General features: G+C 41.0%; 1 long non-coding RNA gene across 1 annotated transcript in view; it reads left to right on the top strand.

The window, feature by feature from the left end:
* The first annotated feature begins 8,870 nt into the window (after positions 1-8,870).
* The window catches only part of LOC138480833 (uncharacterized), a 135,403-nt gene continuing 119,355 nt past the window's right edge, over positions 8,871-24,918 (top strand). Inside the window, exon 1 of the long non-coding RNA XR_011274140.1 lies at positions 8,871-9,031. This is a non-coding gene — a long non-coding RNA (uncharacterized lncRNA). The remainder of the gene's footprint in view (positions 9,032-24,918) is intronic.

Below are 24,918 nucleotides of genomic sequence, written 5' to 3'. Positions count from 1 at the left end.
AGTATGTATATGTCGACACTTTGGTGTTTCAGCCTTATACCACAGGTCTTCCACTCGCACGGTGGAACCCCTAAAAACGACATCATGGCCTTCATCAGGATGAACAAATAGTGAATTCCCAGTCGTTCATGTCATCATCTTTCTCAGGTGTCTGTCTTTCTTTTAATCTGTACCTATAAATAAAGTAAGCATCCTTACTCTACAAATATTGAAGGTAAAAAAACAAAAAAGAATTCTGCCACTCCTTCCCCTGCCTCGAAAAAACGGTTGAGGTTGCATATTGATTGATAGGTTATTTATAATGCGCCTGTACACAAGAGTTTCAAGGCGCATATTTTGTCCTGAAATGGAAAGAACTAGTTTTGTTGTCCCTTCATCTTGTTCACGTTCCCCTGAGCTTACACTTGTTTCCTGAGAAATTAACAAAGCGTTTTTTCTTTATGCCGTGTATGTGAAACACCAACCCATTGTTGATTCACATATTCATGGAAATCAGGTTGTAAAAGGGGGTAAGTTCTTTCTTCTTTGTAAATAGAGCTTTTTTTTAATTTCCAAGTTTTTTTTCCAAATTCAGCTGTCTAAATTTGTAAATGTCCTCATTCAACATATCCAGCTTCTCCAGTCCTAACTAGTTTCTTTTATCTTTTGTTCAATAATGTCAAATCAGTTTTTTACTAACTCTCCTATCCAGAATGCTAAAACAAAGCTGGATACGTTGAATATGGCACCAGTGATAAGACATGGAAGATGGTGTTGAAAGGTTTAGAAATCCCTTAGAACATGCCCGCTGGGTTAGGCATTCAGAAATGGAAGATTCAAATCCAAGATGGATCACGTGACCTAACATAGTAACAGTGAAAATGCCACAAAAATGCTGATTGAAAAAACGCTGCCGGTAATTAACAGCGAACTGAAATGGAATAGGGAAGCGTTTGATACTGAACGCTGGTCTTTGTACAGAGAATAGGCGAGAGAATAGCAAAAATAGTTTTTCTTCTGACGTACTTGGATGCATTAAGTATAGTGTTGTGGTGAGTTAAAGGAACGCTGCCACTGTTTAGTAAGAATGCGGATGAAAAAAGTATGAGCGAATACATTGTCACTAAAGCAGCCTTTCTCTATGCAAACGGCCGCGAGGGGCTAGATGGCTCCTTAGAGACTGAACTAATCGGATTCTCCTCGAACCACACAAAAGTTACACCTTACATACATTGTTGCAACATTTAACACACTCCCACATATGGTGTTACAAATAATATTGGCTAACAATATGCAAGAAAATGTAATCCACCTATGTTCCCACATTCTTATCAGACACATGCACCTACACACCATCCCCATCAACATATATTTACATTAGCTCATGTTTACAAGTACAACCTCTTCTGGGCTTTTTCCATAGATGATCATGACATCAGCACATCATTACTCATTCATCTGTATTACTCCATCTGGTCGGGGACCTCTAACTCTGGGTGTGATGTACATGACTTTTACAAGAACACTTCATCAAGGGACGAAGGATAGCTCAGGGGCAACGTGTTTGTCTTGGAAGCAAGACAACACAGGGCAATGAAGGTTTGAATCCCGATCCCGCACTTAGAAACCAAGTGCTGGTAGTAAGCGTGTTATAAATGAACAATTATAATATGATAAGGAAGAGAAATAAACAATTTTCATTTGAACCAGCAATAAATATCTTATCTACCCAGAATTACTGGCATCCTTGGTATTTCTCATTCCACGCTCATCTATTACAACTGCCATTGCAGCCCACATGACCTCTGGCCACATCATGGTCATCTGGTCATCTTCAAGAGAAACTAATTGAAACCTGTAAACCCTTTGCCACCTTAAACACCTCTTGCATCTGGTTTTTTTAACTGGCCCCAAGTCGGCCTTCCCTGGTCACTGACTAACAAGCTCTTATGTCCTCAGGAAGATTATATCCCTTATCCACAACAACACCAAGTCATAAACATATGTGTTATATCGTCAAACCTAATCTCTTTAAGATTTACAAGGTCCTGTAGGAAACCAACTGTAACAAACACATATGTTTTGCCAACTGTAATGAATAAACAAACACATCAACTGTCGTAAATAAACATGTTGTTAGACAGTTGGAACAACATCCATAAACATGTTATTTATGTTGCCATGGCCCTGAATGTTTTGTATAGGCTATTGCTGACTTCAAAGGTAAATGTAAAATCAACTTGTTATGTTGTTTCCAGGGTTACATAGAATGTGATAAGATTCCAATCCTTTGTGTATTTATAGCTGCTCACCTGCAAAAGGAGAGATTAATCAGAGACAGGAGGGCCTTCATTGTTGGAAATAAATGCTTATGAAAATATTACCTGATTCCTGGATGTCCTTTCCTTCCATATGACCCACTAGCATTTCATTCTGTCCTGACTTTGAATGACCATTTGATACTATCAGAGCTGGTCAAATGCAGTTACCTTCCTTCCCATTCCTTTGACACCAGTCAACCAACTCTCCAGGTCACACAAAGTTCATCTCACCAACCCAGGCTACTGCAGCCTACACAAACCCAAGCTATGAGAGGCCTGCGGTATACGATCTTCCCATGTATTCACCATGCACCTGCTGTTCCCCAAATGGCCAAAGCATATTTCCCTTGAAACCCCCATGTGTATATGCATGTATGTGTGTTCAGGACTACCGCATCCCCTCACAATGTCTCCCCCATCCACTGATTTCTCAGCTCGCGTGTGCATATAAAGATCCTTGCTTCCCATCTTTAGGCGCTACGTGCACATCATACAACGACATCGTATTCACACTGTATCCGCATGATTGTCATTATGTTGCTATGTATATGCAAATCTAAATTGTATCAAACTATCCACAAAATAACACTAATAGTAACACTCATCCCATTCTCATTAACTATACTAGATACATATCAGATTGCAACATCACGCTATCATTGTGTCTACCCCAGTCACCAATATGGTGCATGCAATATAAACCTTTCTTTCACATTGAGATCACTACCGACCATCCCAACAATAATAACTACCTATTACGCCCTCTTCTACACACCCGGGTAACAATCAATGGTGGAGACCTTTTAAAAAATCCATCAGGGTCTCTCTTACTTTTCCAAATGTTGGCCCCAATGAGGTTGAATTAGTTACATTTCTAAAATGCACCAAGATGGCGACCATCAAACTCCATAGGAGTAAGAGTGGACCTGTTTAACTTAAAATAAAAAGCAGACTGGTGAAGGACATTTCACTGGCAGGTGGATTGCACTCTTCCTATTTCAAGTTTCAGTGCGGATCCACCACGCGATGCATGCAGTGGCTTGCTGGACCAAAGTACACTGGTGCTGATGTGTGGAATACTAACGGTAATTGACTTATAAGTGCAGTTGCACAAGTGAGAGGTGACATGGCTTTCACAGTGTCCTAATGATTTCGATGCTTTATGTGTCACACAGGTTCAACACCGAGGGTTCAGACAGGTGGCGCCTGTAATTGGAACTTCCAAACTCTTCTGTAAAACATCCCCAGGTGAGATCCTTTCTTTCCCGTAACATGAGGGAGATACTCAGACCCACCGTGCTTTGTTACGCGCGTCTTGAGACATAGGTGGTATTTGACGATGGACGTTCAATGAAGCAGAGTCTGATGGTGCACACTCCTGTGTATGTTTTTTGTAGATGTAGGACGTCTGCCTATAGAACGCGCGATGTACGCATGTGGGAGTACCTAATAGATTGACGCGTGAAGTTAAATGGTTTCCCATTTACAGTCGAAATGATCCATTTAGTATATATTAATAGCATTAACACTGATCCTTTGGTCTCCGTTGCACCTCCCTTGAAACCAATATATTGCCGAAATTGGACATGAACACATTTGTTCCCAGAACACAGTCCTTATGAGCTTTGATGGGCCCCTGATGAATTTTGGACATTGATTGCCCAGAGAATAGAAACATTGCATGTTGGGCTGAACTGCACGTGCTTTCATAATTGAAGCCTAATGAACAGGCAAGATTGTATTTACTTGGAAATGTTCAAATTGAATTAGGCTAGGTTGATTTGATGAACCTGTAAAACATTTTGATCAATGAAACTTTTATGATAGGTTATTTCTAAGCGTGGACCCGGGGATCGGCCCTCTGTTGTTCCGTGTTGTCTTGCTTCCAAGGCGAGCACGTTGCCCCTTAGCTATCCTCCCGAGACAAATGTGTGCAAATTATAATTTTTGGGAGAGTAGCAGGGTTTGTGTTCTCCGGGCTGTGGCACAAGTCACGTGTGAGTGTGTTCTTTTTTAAATGTCTCATGCGAGTGTATGATTGAGTTAGAGATTTTTCTGCAGCAATTCAGTATAACATGGTTGTCGAAAGAGATTTTTGATGAGGTGCAGAATAGACAGAGTTGATGAAATGTATGTTTTTAAAGTACGCTGCACCATTGAGCTGTACTCTATAAGGATGTGTGCCCCTCCTGCAAAGTGCCCTTGTAGTTCCTCCATCAGGAGGAGGCAGCAGATTTGCTGGCTGTATGATCAATCTAGGCCTTCCTGTGCCACTCTGCTAAAAACGCCTTAGGAGACCTTATAGGTTCTAAATGGTGCTGCATGTTCTCCTTTTCCCTTTTCTATCGATACAACTTCCACAGCTGTTGCTCCTTCTTTGGTTTTAGAACCTTAGTTTTACAGTTCAAATATATTTCTTCTTTTCATCACATTTGACAATTTCTTCAAATCTGATGGCCCGATTTGTGAAAAATACTTAAAAAAGTTAGTAAATTACATGTATAATTTATACTTATGCCTCTGCGTAGAACTCTAATCTTTACTTGGCTTACTTGCATTATTGATGACATTGTATGGCCTGGTATGATTTGCTAAAACAAACAACATTTTAGCTGGGAAATCCTGAAATTGTGAGCAGGAATATGGGACATGACCACTAGCAAAATGAAAAATGTAATTATTTGCAAAGCCTGCATATCCTAACAATTTTGTAATCGCTGAAATTTCAGACTTGCTTAAAATCCAAATGTCTGCTGGAAATTTGACAGCAAAGGTCAGTTTACAGACCAACAAAGGGGACTATTAAAACCGTTCAATTTATATTTGAAGTATGCAAAATGTACTTTTAGTGTGAGTAGTCCTTAACTTTTTGTCCATTAGACAGTGTAAAGTAATACTTTTTTTGACAAAATACCACATGGTAAAAATTGTTCTCTAAGCATTTCTGGAGAAACACTAGGCATTGAAACACGGAATCAGCAACACAATAAAATGTTTTGTGATGAGGAACGATATTGTGAGTGTAAAACAAACTATCTGAGGCCATACTGAAATAGTAAACTACAATGACCTTGATCCATCATAATACTGTGAGAATACTCTTGCATTAAATTGCATTAGCAGGCAAGGAAGAGTGTTTGGAAAGTCAGGTGGTAAGGAACGTGGGTGAAATCTGTCAGTAACCACTTATGATCTCTTGACCATCTGTGCACCTCCCAGGGTGTCTGCATTTTGACTGTCAATGGCACAGCTCCTTCTCGCTACCTCAGTTCTGCTAACCAGTCCTTCCTCCCCGCATTCCCACAAACTGCTTACCATCCCTCCAAGCCCACTCACATGTTCATACTGTCCGCCACCTGGTCTCTATGGAGACCGGCCCTCTGCATCGCTGTAATGGTTGTAATGGAAATAATAGTGGAACTAACTCCTGTTACTACTTTCAATAGCAGCCATCTCATTTTGTCATTTTTTAAGAGAATTTGTGCATGTACAATACATGCAGGGCCAATTTTTCCAGAAAAAAAGAAAATGTGATTATCGACTAAGAGGAAGCCAGCGGGAGATAATAGTGAAAACCTCCAGGAATGAGGGCTGGCAGCAATGGTAACTAAGTGCTGCCCTCAATGTTGTCCTCGCTATGCTTGGGCCACCAAGCCGACCCCGTCAGCCACCAAATTTGAGAGATTAATGCGATATAAAGCAAAATTGTAAGGGACAGATTTCCTGGTAGTAATAATGAAAAACAAACATTTAAGAGGACACTTTTAAATCAATTTCTGAAATATCTGGCTTATCTAAAGATTTCACGCGTCCAAGTGCACAGCTAGCAATAACGCAAATGATCTAAATGCCACCTAATGAAGAAGGCTTTAATACATTTCAGATGTATCTAAACAAGAGAAAACACAATATCAAGTATACATTCCGAATCACAATTGCTGTGCTACGATTAACATAATATGAACTTCATAATCTACTAAATGAATGTATATCAATAACTGAATATGGAATAAACACAATTTCATCCTATAACTCATGTCATATTGACCTTCTATTAATTGAATCATAAAGAGAAATACAAATTCAATTTTGATCACAAAAATCACATAGTAAAAATAGAAATACAAAATATTTATGGAAATTTAACAATGGTTACATTGAACAAAAACAAGTTTGTTCCTCAATTTAATTCAGTTCATCTTTATGTGAGTGTTTAAAAACAGCCAATAAAAGAACAATCCATACATACAAACATGCAAAATCATCCAAATTGAAATAAAATCTAATTAAATACATGTTACAAAAAAGATGAATATAATCCATATTATGTACATCTTGACATGATGTTGTTGAAACAGTTTAAAACTGTTTAAATACAGGTTAACCTTCCTTACTAAATAAGTCAGAAATGGAATACGATAGAATTTTATCGAAATAGCCACAGTGCATCACAGACCAAGAGGATTAAAACACCCTCCTCTTATTCTCATTGCATTATTTAAGTACCATTCTAATGCATAACATATTAGAGGAAGGTGATGAGGTATCTGAAACGGATGAAGAGGCTAATGGCCGCGGTATTTGGAACCTTAGAATGTCAAACATAGGTTGATGTTACCCGTCTTGAAGGCTAACAGGAATGAGTTGTGTTTTTCCTTTTTGTGTTTTGTTCCTGCATTACATGCAGAGATCCCTCTATTTTTCAGTTTCTTTTCTTTCTTCTTCTTCTTCTTCTTCTTCTTCTTCTTCTTCTTCTTCTTCTTCTTCTTCTTCTTCTTCTTCTTCTTGTTCTTCTTCTTCTCTTCTTCCTTTTTCCCTTCTTACTGATTATTCTTTGGATATTTTTGAGGTTTTTAGTGAGGATGAAAATTGATGATGCTGTTATGATGTAATTTGGAGACTGAAATTGTTAAAGGTTTATTTTTACTTTCAATGTAAATTTGCTCAAAACCAAAAAATAAAACATTATTGGTTTGTTTTACATCATTAGAAAAAGGGCAGAATGATAAAGTGTAAAACGTATACCCCTCAAAATCGGAAGGATTCCTCTGTCCTGAATAACCTTGTACTACCACCATTACGTTGCATTTACGCCCACGTGAAATATTCACATTTTATTCCACTTACATGTTTCCCTTTTCAGTGGGAGCATATTCAATCTGAATTCTGTTATAATGTAATGCTCCTATCTTTTTCTATCTGTAAATAAGGGTAACAGACCATCGCCCATTTCAAAATAGCATGTGTTTCATCCTTCGCTTCATTAACTCTGCACTTTGTCTATTACAGAAATCATATTAAATGCTTTTGAGGCTATTTTTTCAAAATCATGCTCATCGATCGTAGATTTTCAAACCATGCCCCAGCCTAACCAAATAATCTTTTTGCTATAACACTTTTGCATAAGTCACCCAGGATAGGGGATTCTGGAATGGTGGTCAAGGTGAAAGGAGCTTAAGCCTTCCGCTCCTGGTCTCCTCCCTGAAGACATTACATTGCTGATATGAATTCCAAGAAAAAGATCCTGGAACCTGTGAATCCTACTTCTAAAAAACTGAAACATGTTTCTGAAGTGGATGAAGAGAACCCAAGCATTCAGGATTTATTCAAATTGATGTGTCAGGTGGCCTTGGATATGGCTGAAGTTTAAACTACCATGGCAGAATTGAATACAAAGGTCACCCATTTGGATACAAGGGTGACTGATTTGGTGAAGAAATCCTTGGATATGGGATCTGAAAGGGCTGGAAGCTATAGAGCCTATAATATTCAAAAATCTGATATGCAGAAGGAGAAAAATTATTGCTTGGAAATGGATTTAAAACTGCGTGAAAGAATTATCAGGCTGGTGGGAGTTGAAGAGCATTCAGATCCTAAAAGTAAAAAACTGCTGCTGTTGATTTTACGGATATTTAAGGATTGCTATGGTGTGAATTCTCTTCTGGAAAGTGATATTGACCATGTTTGCTGGATTGGTAAGCTCCCAGGTGCTAAACCTCAACACATCCTGGTGGCTTTTGCTCTGGGCCTTGCCATCTTTATTGGATGCTTCAAGGGTCAGGGGCTCTGTTGTTTTTAAAGGCAAACCTATTTACGTATTCCCGGACTATCCTAAGGAGGTGATGGAAGCAAGAAAGATGTTTAAAGGAGTGAAAGAGCGTGCTAAATCTTTACAGATAAAGGTTTTCCTGAATAGATTTAACTATTTGACTTTGGTTTTGCCTGATGGTACCAGATCCACTTCTGATCCGCAGGAGGCCTCTTCATGGCTGGAGAAGATTTATGCTCCTGATAATAACAATATTGCTGACTGAAATGGGTAGCAGACCCCTTTAAAAAATAATATATATTTTTTTAATATTACTCCTTTTATTACAAAATACATGTTTTTTTTTTACTATTAATTGTATTGGCTAAAATGGCGCCCAGTGAAGATTTCAGTTGACTTTGTTTTGTTTGTGTTCAGAACGTTCATTTTAATGTGGCTTCATAAAATGTTTCGTGTTCTGAGTAAAGTACCTAAGTACTGTCCCGGTCACCTGACGTGTCTCTCCTTCCTTGGATCCGGATGCAACCCTGTGCATATGGGTGGCGCTGTTGGACATGCTGTGTTTGTTTTCGGAAATGATCGTTGGAGCAGGGGCTGGGCGATCTTTTGCTGAGCCCGGTCCCTGTTGGCATTCGAGATCACATGGGAGTGGTGGAGCAGTGCGCCTGGCGGTGAGGCAACGGTGAGCTGGGGAATGGGTGAATACTGCTGCCGGGCCTCGTGACTTCTGAGATATGGAAAGGGGAGGTATTGATTCCTTGATCGGCACTGTGAAAGCGGCTCCCGGAGCCCCCTCCCTGCCTCACATTGTGTTTTATACTCTCGGCATCGTTGTGCCTGCGTCGGGTGTAGTCGTGTCTCACTTGGCAGCGGACCTCCTTGACGTGGTGGGCTCGCACTTATGGAGTCCGAGGTGCTCTGCTGTTAGAGAGCTCTACAGGGACGCACCTTCATGAGCCCGTACTGCTACCCCACTCACTGGCAGCTGCCAACTTCTCTACTGGGTTAACATTTCTTTGCCGGCGGCGTTTGTTAACATTAACTTGCAACGTACAATTAACTCATTGCAGGAGCGGCAGGATTACTGGAGATCTTTTGTGAACAGCTTCATTTGTGGGGATACCTTGCTCTTACTACGCCACTGGTTCTTGTGCTCCTACTGTATGCGCTGGAATTTCGAATACGCTTGTTGTGCCAGTGCTTGTTGCCAGTTGTTGATTATTCACATGGTTTTTTCATTATTTTTAATGTACTTGTTATGATGGTTGCATGTTCTCATTCACTATATATCACCATCTAAACAGACGCTGGCAGTTCACAGTGGGTGCACTTTACAATGCATGTTACTCGAGTGTTCTAGTTGTGAGAACAGGTATTAATACACTTGTTCTTGACTCAGCTGTGTTCCCTACGGGCTACAATTTCTGATACTAGAAAGCCGTGATGTACCTTTTCTTTAGAGTGACACAGAACTCTCCCTTGATTTTCTAAAAAGTCTTTGTTCTGTGGTACTTGCATCCGTGTTCGCACTTTTGCTGTCATGTTCCAAGGCAAAATGTTTTAAAGGGAGCTTCTGTGTGAATGTTTCGTTCTCTCCATATTTCGCATAGCAGCCCTTATATAATCCGCCTTTTTTGACAGGTCAATGCACTTACGGGTTGCATACAAATAATATCGTTTTACAAAGGAATTTTGTGCTGTGTTTTTCTCCATATTTAGGTAATTAATTTTCGATCCTAGGTAGGCATTGTTTTGCAGTTGGGTGCACAACCACTTTCCATTTTCTCCTAGTGGCTAAGGTTGTAATGTTTTCATCATCACGCCTTGTTCACACACCCTTATTGTACTCATGTATTTTAGTTCATGGTGTTGTATTATCATTGTTGTCATTTTGCTTGGGTATTCATGTAGTTGCATTTCAGTGTGTGCTCGCTTTTATTGCCAACTTTTAATATGGTTGTGGTGGGACTCTAGGTGTTTTTGAGGTAGATCTTTTAAGATACGTGTGTTACTTCTAGATGTGATAGGGGAACTTATGGGGACAGTGAATCTTACAATTGGATTACAACTGTTTTCATCATGCTTGGATGTGTGTTTCTGCTTCTACTATCTACACTCTTGGTTGGGGGCTGAGCAAATGGTGTGTTTTGTCCTTTAGAAGTTGTGGGTTTGTTGGGGCTATGTATGGTCTATTGTTGCATGATATTTTTCCTATGTTTTCTTGTTTGAGATTTGTCATGGGTTCAAATTATGTGGAATTTTCCTTAAGGTTGGGAGGGGTACCGGGGGTGCTGGGTTGTTTTTTTTTGCACTTTTCAACATTGGCATCCTTCTTCTGTTTCAGGGGGTTTGGGGTGAGTTTTTTATTTTTGTTGGTTTTTGTGGTTTTGGGGAGGGGGTTTTTTCAGACTTTTTTATATTTTTTAACATGTGTACCTCTAGGGGATCACGACATTTACTCTTTTCCTGGAATGTCAATGGATTGAACAATCCTGTGAAATGGAAGAAGATTTTGAACTGTTTAATGGATATGCAATGTGATGTTTATTTTCTACAGGAAACTCACCTCTTGCTGGAGGACATTGGGGTATTAAGTAAGAAATGACTGGGTGATGTTGGCGCATCCTGCTATTCCTCCAAGAGTAGGGGGATTCTGATACATAAGGGCTCTCCTATTAGGGTCCTGAAGTCCAGCTGTGATCGGGAGGGTAGGGCTGTGGCTCTTCTGGTGGAAATTTGTGTTGTGTAATGTTTACACTCCCTCAGTGGACAATGGCTCTTTCTTTGGGAATGTGTCGCAGCTCTTACTTGGTTTGAATTCCCCCAATGTCATTCTTGGGGGTGACTTCAATCTGGTTGTTGATCCTTCGGTGGACTGTACTGGACGTAAACCCATACAGAGAAAGGATGAGCATTTTTGCTCATTTCGAACAATGGTTGGGGATTTCGATCTGAAAGATTGTTGGAGATTGCAATATCCAGACTCGAAGGAGTTTAAATTTTTCTCTGGGTCTCACAATTCTTACTCAAGGATAGATATGTTTTTTACAGCGGGTAGGGTAACTGCAAATTTCTCGAGTAGTCGGATAGGTTGCATTGCGATCACGGATCATGCACCCATATTCCAGAGTCTGTCTTTGGATTTTGAATGTTGTAAGAATTTTCAATGGAGGATGAACACCTTTATTCTTCATGATGAGACTATTTTGGACCAAATCAGAACGGAAGCTGAATGCTTTGTGGAGGAAAATTGTTCCGGTGAGATTGGTAAAAGTGTTACTTGGGAGGCGTTCAAATGCACGATGAGAGGTATTGTTTTGGGATTGTCGTGTGGCAGGAGGAATAAAATGGCGAAGACACGGTTGGAGACTGAGACCCAGATTGCTGAGGTGATGAATGGTTTGTTGCATGATCCTGATGACGCAGATAAGAAAAGGGAATTGAAGAAGCTGAAAAAAGACTTGAATGACATTTTCAGTGCTAGAGCTGTGAAAGATTTGTATAGAATCAGGTGTGCCTACTTTGAGAAGGGGTAAAAGTGTGACAGATGGCTCGCTTACAGGTTGCAGCATCAGGCTTCGGAGGGGGCTATCACTTCTATTAAAGATGTGAATGGACTTTTGATCCGCATGTGATTAGTTCTGTTTTCAGGGATTTCTATGTTAACCTTTATGAGAATTAATCTGGTATTACTGGTCGTGGTGACTGCTTTTTTGTTAATTTGAATATGCCTAAGGTTTCTGATAAGGAGATGTCTGGTTTGGGTCGGTCAGTGACTCTGGTTGAGATTAGGTCTGCTATTGCCTGCTTGAATTCTGGGAAAACGCCGGGCCCGGATGGCTTACCGGCTGAATTTGATAAGATTCTTCCTGAGGCGGCTTTGGGTCTTTTGAGGGATATGTATATGGAATCTAAGGTGGTGGGTATGCTTCCGGAATCGACCAATCATACTACTATTTCTGTATTTCTGAAAAAAGAAAAAGGATAGTCTTTTACCTTCTAGTTATCGACCAATAAGTTTAATAAATACAGATAACAAGATACGGGCCAAAATGATTGCGCTAGGCATTGAGGATGTAGTTCAATGACTTGTTCGCACACATCAGTCTGGCTTTGTCAAACATCGCAGGACGTCTGGCAATATTTGAAATCTTTTGCTAACTATATCACAGGCCCAGGATTTGGATGAGGACGTGGCTATGTTTTCTCTCGATGCTGAGAAAGCATTTGATCGTATTGATTGGCGATACATGTTTACAGTGCTGAGAGCAATGAATTTGGGTGATGAGTTCATTTCCTGGGTCTCCTTTTTGTATGCTTGTCCTACGGCAACTGTTAGAACTAATGTTTTGTTGTCTAGTGTTTTCAGTCTTTGGAGAGGCACCAGACAGGGATGTCCACTTTCACCCTTACTTTTCGTTCTAGCCATTGAACCGCTCACTATCGCTTTGTGGGAAGATATGTGCTTGAAAGGTGTGTCTTTCCATGGAGTTGTGCAGAAGGTGTGGTTTTTTGCAGATGACCTTTTACTAGTTTTACGGGATTTGGAGACTTCTTTACCATCTTTGATGAACATCTTAGATCGTTTTCACACGGTGGCAGGATATAATATGAACTAGTCTAAGTCTGAGGTCTTACCAATCCCGGGGAATTGTGCTAGGTCGATGGTGACTGGTTATGGTTTTCAATGGTGTCTACACAAAATGAAATACTTGGGGATCTGGTTGACCCCAGTGGTGAGTGATATGATGGCGGTGAACTTGAGTGAGATCTGTCGTAAACTGATGGTATCTACGCAGAGGTGGTCAGTTTTGTGTCTATCGTTGTGGGTCAAGGTGAATGCCTTGAAGATGGTTGCGTCTCCGAAAATCAACTATGTTTTGAGCATGCTCCCTATGAAGATCAATGCATGTTACTGGAAATTGATTGATTCGACTCTACACTCCTTCATTTGGGACAGGAAGCCTCCTAAATTGAAATTGTAGAAACTTCAGTTGCCCGTTGAGAAGGGGGAACTTAGGGTCCCCAATTTTAGGGCGTATCATCTTGCCTTCTCTTGTCAGTTTTTGTTTCCTTTTCTGGTTGATTCTCCAAGTGCTTGGGCAGTGGTGGATGCAAGCTCTTTGGGTCCTCTTGCCCCACGGGCTCTACTTACGACAGTTTGCAAACGTCGTAGGAAGTCTCTTTTGACTGAATTTTTTCGAAGTGTGTGGAAAGACTTGCATGATGTATGTGGCTCAATTGCTTTGAAATCTCCTTCGGCATCAATTTGGCTAAATAAAGAGATTACGGAGGGCGGCCGACCTATTTTGGGGCCGGAATGGTTTGTTGGTGGTGTTCATTGGATTGGTGATGTTTACAAAGATGGGAAGTAGGTTGATTTTGATGTGTTGTGCATGAATTTCACTATTGAAAATCTTTCAGTAGCGGATTACATAAAATTAAAAAGATGCATTGGTGAGATTGAAGGGAATGATTCTGTGAGTTTGGAGTTTTTTATGGTGGACTGTCAGCCTGTCACGAGTAAGGTGCATCGCCCGATTGTTGCTAACTACAAAGAAAATATTGGTCTGCTGGATGAAAAGAGTAGAAGGCTGGGTTGTGAGTTCACCACGGATTCGTGGCTTGAGATTTGTGCAAATGTTAAGCTTTGCTCTATCAATTTGTGTGAGCATTCTAGGCAAATAAAAATTCTCAACCGGGTTTATTGGTCCCCAGAAAGACTCAAAGGCAGAGGCATGTCTGACTCAGATGTGTGTTGGTGTTTTGATGTGGAGACTGGCACTCTTGAACATTTGCTGTGGGATTCTGACAGGGTCAGAGGTTTTTGGCAGGAGGTTTGTACTATGTGTCTACGGGTCCTGGATTGCTGTCTCGACTTGGATTTCAAGACAATGGTTTTGGGCAGTGGTGTCTTACTTGAAGATTTGTCCATATCTGAGAGAAAGTTCTTGTTTAGGGGTGTGTCAATTGCCAAGACACTGATCTTGAGAGGGTGGAAATCCCGGGTTCCGCCTGACTCTGATGTTTGGGTTGAGGAGATGGTCTCTTTGGAGGCTGTTGAAAAGTTGATTTATAGGAAACAGGGGAAAGTACACTTGCATGGTAAGATCTGGGAGGTGTTTTTGAACATGTATTAGTGTTTTTTTTTTCTTGTTCCTTTTCTTTTTATTTAGTATCAGTGTTCTTTGGTTATAATGTTGTTCATTTACAATACTTTTGACTGCTTTGATTGCTGCTTGTATGTTCTTGTGTTGTAAATAAAGAATTTTAAAAAAAAGTCACCCAGGATATCATGTGTTTAAAGGCCTGAGAATTAGTCCACACTGAGACCACTAGCCAAAGTATTTTTAGCCTCAGGTAATATATAAGGAAAAGTGTTCTTAATTGTAAGTAAACTGAAAATGTTGTGGCCCCTTGTGGCACTCTTAGTATCTCAGTAGGAACATAGTTTCAGATCGTACTAATGGATCAGTACTGGAGTGACCCCGGATGCAAGCACCATATGCCACAGTTTCCACAATGTGTTATTCTATAAACACATAGCATATGATTCAAAGGGGAGTGGTCATTGTTCTTTGCAAAGCGAGAAATGGCAGTATTTAGTTGCTTCATGTGGTTGAAAGCCTTCTCTAAATGGCTTCCCCATGATAGTGATCTTGAAAAGGCACTATCCATAATCATACTTATCTACCGATCCCAAACTTTGCTTCCTACACCAAATGCCCTGGGTCATCAATTTCCTTCTCCCCATTATATTCAGTTTAGATCTTGCAATGGTCACTGATAATCCACCTTTGTCCATAAACCAAGAGGTGTTCCTCCACCTTCCAGATCTCTTTGCACTTGAACACATACAAATGAAACCCTCTAACAGGCACTTTCTTCCCATGTTTCTTAAGAGTTCACAAAGTTAGAAATGCTTTGTCAACCATTTGCGAGGAAAGGCCTGCAACATTCCTATTTCCAATCTGTAAGGTTGCTACATTGACTTTCTAAAATTGGCCACGATCTGTCTTAGACTGTGCTGGTGTAGTCAATCAACCTTTTTCAGATCACTTAATTCCTCATATTCATTTGCACACAGAACTGCTAAATAGAATCCATTTCCCAACTGATTAGCCTACATATTTATTTGCTGGTTTTCAGCAGCCAATCCTGAAATCCATCAAAAGGCTTGCAGGCCCAAATACTTTCCTGGCGAAGATCTACAGTTCCGATTAATGTAGACCCTCCTCGTCAGTATGCATGACCACCATATATCATATGCTTCATTATTTGCTGGACCTTTGTGTGGTCTCTGAGTCCGTCCTTTAATTCGCTAGTTCTACCTGCTGACCTATTCTCATAAGGGCCATCCAAAAACCCTTGTGGGTGGGCCTGAATCGAGGTTGGTTGGAAGTGGCGCTTTGATGGTTTTTAGAATTCTTTCAGTGAAGAATCATGACCTGGATATGATATCTGTGGTCTCCTCCACCTACATTCTTCCCGTTGCCAACCTAATCCAATCTCGCCATCAGAATATGACACCTTGGTACAAATTTGCATCTGCCATTAAGTTAATATAATTTTATATCGTATAGTCACTTTGTGAATTAAATATGTGGTTCCTTACATCTGACCCTTTCAGTATGGGGGGACCACTTTGAGAACCACACGCAGGGGAGTACCTTGTGGTGGCAAATACATTTGGGAAACCTGAGTATCCAAAGAAGTCAATGATGTGCTTCTAATTGTAGGTGTATTAGTTTTCTCAAGCATTGCTTTTGATCCTCCACTGCTTGATTCTGCTGGGCCTCTAACTTCTCCCATTGGCCCTATTCTATCCCTCTCTATAATCCACTTGGAAGAGTTACCTGTGGTGTTAAATGAGGGTTGAGCTCTTGGACCATTAACGTGGCTGCTGGGCCTTAGCTGGGACACTACCGCATGGGCAATACCCCAAGGCGATGAAGATTGGATTAGTTCTACATGCCCTGATTTGGCAATTTGACCTTGTAAACTGGTACACTTATCCGTCCAACTGCATACATTGGGTTGTAGCAGCTTTACTTCTCCCATCACCTTGTCCAACACAGGTTTTAGAATCTTAATCACCATTTGTTTTTAGGCATCTGGTTAGCAGATAGACCCCAGCTCTCCAGATATTTGACCTTGCTAGAAAGAGTAGCCATATGGTACAAGTCCTCCTTGGATGGTGCCAAAAGGAAGGGACAATATTTTCAGGGGGGGCATGTTGTTCCTGAATGCGATACACATTATCCTGCACTCAATATCTTCTAAATCTGTGGGGTATCAGTGCCGAGTTTCCTGCCTCCCTATTTTGAACACCATAGATGTTGGTTCACCACAGGATGTTTTCCTGAAGCCTCCCTGCCCCAGAATTAATCTGTATATTAATCTATCACAGTAATCCATTCCTTTGCAGCTATATCATCTGGGGGTGGTGGGTTGGAATGGGCCGTTTACACAGTTCCTAGTCACCGCAATATTAGAGCCGGGCTCAAGACCCCCACTAAATATCTGTAAATGAATCCCATTCATGCTGTTCAGATTGTCTATGTCCATTCATATTCCCACTGCTCCAAGCGTGCCTTTCATTTTCCCATCCGGACAGTATGGGGTACATTGTGTGGACTTTATGCATGTGTGGGGGAACTCCCAATGATGAGACCAAGAAAATACAACCCGCTAGGGAAAAAGACTCGGTGCACCCGCTTTTGAGAAAGATAGAGTGTTTTTATTTTGCATACAAAAAGGAAAAGGTGACAGGGTGTTATGAAACCACTGCCACAGAGGTCTCTGACATCTTTCATACAAGATTCAAGTTTTAAACACACAAATCATCACTCATGGTCTAATCGATATACAGTATTAATCCCTCACCCTAATTAGCTGTGGCCTATTTACATGCTAATGATCACTTTTTACTCACTTATCTTCGCCACACGTGAGCAAAGTCTGCATCCATCATGAAATGCTGCAAGGCAATTGGTTAACATCAACTGGCACCATCCTACATTGTATCCTAGTCATGTGATATGCACCTGCTGAACAATATTAACTCAGATGGACTCTTCAAGGTTCAGCCTGGTCCTTGTAGACAAAGAAGCCCTTTTCTCATCCAAGACCCAGTGGCACCCTCATCATGTCCTCCCCACTGTATGGGCATAATTTGTTAGCTCTCCATGCCACAACATGTAAAGCATGCCATTCTCTGTTCTCCTCTTTATCAGACCCACCCTCCAAGAATGAACTTAGTGTCCCACTAATCAATCCAGTTCACAAAGGATTTAGGGCCCATTTCCCTGCATATTTGGTAGTTCAAATGGAGTGACCAACATTCTGCGGGGTACTAATGTCTTGGTTCATGTTTTGGAATCCCTTGACCTCTGCCTTCGTTGAAAGGAAATGAAACCTTGATGCTAGGCCACAGCCCTTCAGTGCTTCAGCAGCACACATTCCTACCTAATTAGTTCAAAGTCGTTAACTGATGTTGGGGCCTATATGTGTTCTTTGCCGCACCTGGGAATTTGCATGCAATGGTGAGACGAGAAAAGAGGCCTCATTGTTTTGTGTTGTCTATGAAAACATGGCCTGCAACAATTCAGGCCTACTCATGAATACAATGTTAATTCGTGCTGTGATTTCATCTATAGAAGTATACTATAGCCGACATAATCATGACACTGCTTAATCAACTTTTTCCCTTTTATGGTTTTTCTATTCCCCCTAAGTACCCTATTCCATAACCCCCCCTCCTACTATAGCCTGTATTCATTTCCATAATCTAATATATTTTTCGCAATCTAAATTGTCTAGGTGGGGCGGTGGTCTGGACATGCATCCCAACATCCCCCTTCAGTTCATTCTTCATTAACTAACTTATCTCTTTCTCTTTGTCGACCGCTTCATGCTTGGGAACAAATGCTCTGCATACATGGCGCAAGCTACCTCCATCTTGCGCATACTGACATTTGGAGGTATGTCTGTGGCAACATGACAACCAAATCTTCACTGTTAGGAGATCTAGAATGCATCTATTTTGAAGCGCCATCAGCCGGATCATCCTTAGTTCACTTTTGATAGCATTAAGAACTTGTTCGGTGTCATTCGACAAACTGGATCATTTCCCACCGAAAAATCTGCAGCCACTTGGCATTCGCTGCAGCCTGGATTCCTGAGGTCATGAGGGAGGCAAAGAATACTTCAGTTTTAGTGTACAGACAGTACTTATCTGGAATTGCCTTATGCAGTTTGCACGATTCGTGCGACAGATAGTTTGATATCTTTCTTCTTACCTTCACTGACTGCCTGTTCTTTTGACTGTACCACCTCTCGTTTGGATGCTAGTGTCAAGTATACTTCTGGCATCACCAGAATAGTTGAGTGCAGCGTTGTCCCTTTAACAAAGTTTTTTCACTGAATTTCATAGGTTTTTAGTAGAGCACCTTAACCATAACGTCCCTTTAACAAAGTTTTTTCACTGAATATATATATATATACATATATATATATTAATTACACGGCCCACGGTAGCAGCTGTGTAGTTATGGTTAAGTTGCTCATATCGTAGGAAGAGCACTTATTGGGTGGATTATAACTTTGCTCCCCCTGGACAAATCCTCACCAAGCTTTGCAAACAAAGTATATGGCCCAATCTGAATCTTCTTGGCAAGTCTGGTGAGGTTTTGTCAAGGGGGGGGCAAAGTTATATGGAGGGTCCCAAAGATTATTTTTTTCCATGGACTGAATGGAAAAAATCTTTGCTCACACCTACTGCCCAAACCGCCAGACCGATTTTCATCAAATTTGCGGCAGGAGCAGTGGCTTGGTCGGGAAAGCAGGCTTTTGTAAATTCGGGAAAAATCCGTTCAGTAGTTTTTTTTAAAACAGGCAAAATGTAGGTCCCAAAAAAATTAATGATATCTGGGTACGCTTCGTGGGCTTGCTTACCTGTTCGCTCTGCGGACAGGACTCCGATTGGCCAGGAAGGCACCTTGATGTCTGTGGACATATGATGTGCTTGCTGATTGACTGGAGGGAAGCATGAGGTGCGTCACATTTTCCCGATGCGCTGCCATTTCGGATCCACGGATAGTTCGGTGGCAACCAGGACCGAAACCCAATTTTGGGGAGTGTGCTAGGGGAAGAGGGGCTGGAGAGGGTGGGCGAGTGAAAGATGGGTCAAATGATGTATTTGTTTAGGTGGAAGAAGGCAGTTCTGTGATTGTGGTGTCCGCGGACTCCGTGGTAGTCCGCGGACAGAAGCTCGGGCAAACAGCTTATGTGGTGACCTCAAGTAGGATTCATTATGGTGGAGGAGTGGAATGTAGATGATATGAGGAAGGTTATAGAAGTGGAGAGGGCTTCAGGTGGCTGGATTATGTGTGTGGGTTGTAGTTAGTGTATAGATTGTTGGGTGCAAGGGTGTGTTATGTTGTGTTCATTGCGACCAGCTATTACAGTCTTGGGTGCATGGGTGGAGGTGATGCACTGAAGAGGCTAGTGGTGTGGCCACTTGTTACCGTACTGTAATGGTATGTGTGGAAAAGTGTGGTTGGTCTCAGTTGGTTGGTTTATTGGTCTGAAGAGTTTTCTGACTATTTTCATGTACTTGAATGCTATGTGTACTGTAATAGACAGGGCTTCAAGTGGACGCCTTATGTGTTTGGGTTCTGGCCATTGGGAAGATTGTTGGGTATTTTACTATGATATCATGTATTGCTTTTGGGTAGTTAGTAGAGTATTGGGTGGAGGGGGCATGCATTGAAGAGTGTGTGCATTGGCTGCAAGTACTGTAATAGGGTGTGCAGTGATAAAATTGCGGCAAAAATGTTGCCTATAAAAATAATTGCTGCAAAAATGCTGTGGTTTGACCCGGTAAAGGTGAACCCTGTTATACCATTTAAGGGGAGCTGGGGTTGCGGGGGTGTCCCCTTCTCCCCTTAAATGGCATAATGGGTCAGAGGGTTGCGGGGGTGTCCCCCGCATCCTTTACATGGATTGTGGTGGCAAAACCACAGCATTTTTGATGCAATATTTTGTAACCACAGCAATTCTTGCTGCGATTTTAACACATGGATCCCTATAATAGTATGTCAAGTGAAGTGGATAATGCTTGAGATGGATGTGTTGTGTTTTTGGGTTGTGGTAAATTGGCAGGTGTTTGCATGCATGGCTGTGCTATGCTGCAGTGGTTGTGGCCAGGGACTAGAGTCTTGGGTGCGTGCATGGTGCACCCAAGACTCTAGGCCCTGGCCACAACCACCGCAGCATAACACAGCCAGGCATGCAAACATTTTGACAGTGGCATGTGGATTGCATAGGGGACATGTACTGAACAGTTTGTCCACTGGCGGCAAGTAGTGTAATAGTATGTGTAGAAAACTGGACAGGGTATGTGGCAGTTTGTTTGTTGGACTGTGTTCAGAATGTTGGGTGTATGATATTCTATGCCTAGCTACAACTATCGCAGTATAATACAGGTATGCACTGAAGTTGTGACACCAATCATTATATACTTACTGTTTGCATTGTTGAGGCTGTATGCAGGTTTTTGCATGGTATGTGAAAATGTAGCAGAAATTGTTTTTTCATTCTCTGTGATAAAAGAAAGGATCACATGTTAGGGTAGGTACTTTTTTAATGCGTTATTGCATTGCATAGCAGACGTTTGTGTACTTTGTTGACCCTCATAATTAGTATTTCATAAGTACAATGCTTCAAAACAGTGTACTGTACAATGTGCTCAGTTCCTGGGTTTTTCGCATAATCATTGGGTCTGTGGGAAAAAAATAAATTCATGCAGGATTAAAAAAAAACGTTCTACGTTTATTTGTTGTTAAATGGCACAGTCTTTTTTGGTGGTCTATTGTCGTAGGAGGGATTGAAAAGGTGTATGGTTTTTGGGTGGTGGTACTATTGTTGCAGATAGATACCAGTTGGCGTATTCTAATTGTTTATTTGTAATCTCTGTTTCAGAGTAATGGAAGTATCATTTAATTAAAACCATCCACATTTCTTTTTAATGTATGCAGTATAGTGACCTGCATTGTTTGTGGCTTCTGGGTGGTAGATTATGCCTACTGTTTTGAAGTTTGTCTTGCCAAGTGATACTTGCCCATGTGTGAAGCCAGTCAGCTTGCAGTTGTTTTTGGTACCATCTGCACTGTAACACAAAAGGATTACTATTACATATTCACTATGTGACTGTATCTGTAAGGTGGAACGATTATTGGAATTGCAAATTGTACATAATATGCCATGGTTTGAATTTTGTACTAGCTGCTGAAATGTAATGGATTCACAGTTATGTATAGATACATACACAAAGCACTAGTTAGTGACTTGTTCGTGCATTACATAGTTACAGAGAGTGCATGTATGTTTCCATATGTATGAAATCTGGAAGATTTCACTTATAGGTATGTTTCTGTTTTCCAATACTTGTAGTAAGTACATTAGCAATTATTGTGGATCTTCTGGTGTGTTTATAGTGAATCTCACCATTCCTGTACAGTAGTCCAATTCCTGCCTTATTCCATAAACACTGTGAGTGTTGTCCGGATTGTTTGTTGCATTTCTGTGAAGAACTAACATTTGCAAACACAATTGGTCTGTGCCGTTTAAGTAAACGTTTTCAAAAATTGGTGGCAATTTGATTAGAACATTGATTGCTACATTTGCATAGCAATTTACACCAGTTGTATTTGACAATTTGAATGGACCAGACAGTTCTGTGTCTGAGTCATTTGATGGAAGTGCAAGTAGTTTCTTTGAAGAGGTAGTTGGCTTTGTTTGTGCAGTTAGGTATGCATTTATTTTTAGTAGATCCTTCTTTGGTTGTGGCAATTGATGAAGTAACAGCTGCTTTTAATTTCTTTGGAGATGCTGTTATGAGATCATGTATAAATTGAGCCTGCACTAGTTTTCTCTTACTAAGTTTCCCTTTTTGAGGAACATGGTACATTTTGAGATGGGGTTTGTAGAGTGCACATAGTCTATTGTACTCTACAATGCAAGGAATATCAGCGTTGACTTTACTTGCATCAAAATTGACTAAAAATAGTCCTTCAAGTGTACGTAGGTTTGACAGTGCAATGTAACTCACGCCTTCTTTAAACACTGTGCTGCCAATATCAATCAATGCTTGATCTAGGGTTAGACCTTTATGAATGGTGACTGTGTATGCTAAAGACAGAGAAAACTGTTCTCTGCCTACATACATGTATTTGAAAAGAAGGAATTGGTCTGTTGAGTGTTCTATTCTTTTAACTTCTGAAAGTTTGTCAAAGTGAACATTGACAAACTGAATGTTGTTGTCACGTGGGTATGTTTAGAAGCCAACAACTGTACCAAGTGCTCCATTAACTAATCCTTGATCCACATCAAGGTTACGCTTTAGCATCAGTCTACAGTTTAAACACAATGTTAACATTTTCTCTAAACCAGCTCTGTTAGAGATAGAGTTTTCTAAGGTGTTTAGTCGTGCTGTGGTTTGTTGACACATGGGTAGTGTCATACCGTGCACATCCCATTTGTCTGTGGAGTAAATTTACATTAGTGGTTGCATTTCTTTTTCAGCATTGTTTCATAAAATTGTGCGCAGCTGGCAAGAGTTGGCATCAAGGACATACAGTTTACATTTTTGTGCGCGAATTGTTCCATGACACCCGTAGCACATGTGTTATGGCCGTATAGCTCATGGATCCATTTGGTATTTAATATAGACTGTGCATCCTTAGATAGTACACCAATCCAAAAACTTTTCCAAATATTGGCGTAGGTGAGGTTTGCAGAATAATGCATGTTTTCAGTTAGTGCTTTGTATTTGAAATGTTGCCAAATATTTACATTTCCTATGCTGCCAAGAGTTTTACAGGCACAGTTTGTGTCCTAAGGTTTTAAAAATAGGTTCATCTTTCACTGGTGTTAATTGAAGATCTCCGAAAACAATAATATGTTTTCCTCCAAAGAGTTCTTCGTAGTTTGCTTTAAGGACCTATTGCAATCTGAGGTGAATCAAAGCCAACTTTAGGTTGGAGACCATGCTCACTTCATCTATTAGCAGCATTTTCATTTGTTTCAAAACTCTGCGTAGCTCCATAGCAGCTTCTGCTGAAAGTTTGTAGCAGTCTAATTTGTTTTTGTGTTCTACTGGAAGGAGTACCAATCGGTGTAAAGTGACACCACCTATGATGTAGGCAGCTAAACCTGTGGGGGCAGTTACAACAGCAGAAATGCTGTTGTTTCTCAATTGTTGGAGATACTTGCTGATGATTTTTATTAGGAATGTTTTGCCTGAACCAGCTTGACCACCTACAGACAGCAGTATAGGTTTATAGTTTTGACAGGTACAAGTTTTAGTTTTGTGCTGCACACCATGTTCAATTTGTTTAGTTACTTCTAGGAAAATGCTATGCTGTTCATTGTTTAATTGTGATTTGAGTATAGCAAAATCTTCTGTAGATTGCTCATACTGACACATGGTGTTTTCGGCTTCAGTGATGGCTAATTCTGCCTCATTTGCAATGAGTGGCTGTCCAAGTGGTTCTTGGCTTCCTGTTAGGGAAGTTTGACTGCTGTTAGGGGTGTGTACATTTAGTTGTGCCTGGCGTTCTTCTTCTTCTTGGCTTTCATTGTCCAACATGGTTTTGTACTGCAAGGAACATCCAGTTGGTCACCCTGAGTTACCTAGGGGAACCCATACGTGGACTCCCTGATCACTGTGCTTAGAGAGGCACAGCTCCACCTCACTGATGAGGCCCAACAAGGCTGAAATACATGTATGGGGTTGCTGTTGGTATTCTTGTTCAGAAGAGAATTGACATAGCATTTCGGTGCTGGACTTCTCATGTGGGCAGGACAAACACTGAAATGCAAAAGGAAATTTCCCATCTGTGAAAGGTACAGTGAGCAGAAAGCGTGTGCTGCAAACTCTCATCTCAAAGTGGAAAAAAAACACAGAACAGGTTATCATGCCATGTTCTTTCTGGACAGGAGCGTCTGCTACCTTTTTTGAAATATTTGCAAGGAACTTGGGGTTGATCACCCTGAGTTACCTGGGGGAACCCAAACGTGGAGTCCCTGCTCACTCTGCTTAGAGAGGCACAGCTCCACCTCACTGATGAGGCCCAACAAGGCTGAAACACGTGTATGGGGTTGCTGTTGGTACATTTTTTCAGAACGGAATTGCCATTGCATTTCGGTGCTGGACTGCCCATGTGGGCCAGACAAAGACTGATATGCAAATGGATATTTCCCATCTGTGAAAGGTACAGTGAGCAAAAAGCGTGTGCTGCAAACTCTCATCTCTAAGTGGGAAAACAACACAGAACAGGTTATCATGCCATGTTCTTTCTGGAGAGGAGCGCCTGCTACCTTTTTTGAAATATATGCAAAGAACTTGCAGTTGGTCACCCTGAGTTACCTGGGAGAACCCAGACGTGGACTTCCTACTCACTGTGCTCAGAGAGGCACAGCTCCACCTCACTGATGAGGCCCAACAAGGCTGAAACATGTGTATGGGGTTGCTGTTGGTACTCTTGTTTAGAAGGGAATTGCCAT

The sequence above is a fragment of the Ambystoma mexicanum genome, chromosome 5p (assembly GCF_040938575.1).
Source record: "Ambystoma mexicanum isolate Mex_15411 chromosome 5p, UKY_AmexF1_1, whole genome shotgun sequence".
In the NCBI taxonomy this organism is placed as follows: domain Eukaryota; kingdom Metazoa; phylum Chordata; class Amphibia; order Caudata; family Ambystomatidae; genus Ambystoma; species Ambystoma mexicanum.
The sequence above is the reverse complement of the archived record's forward strand: the minus strand, read 5'-3'. Positions and strand labels throughout refer to the sequence as shown.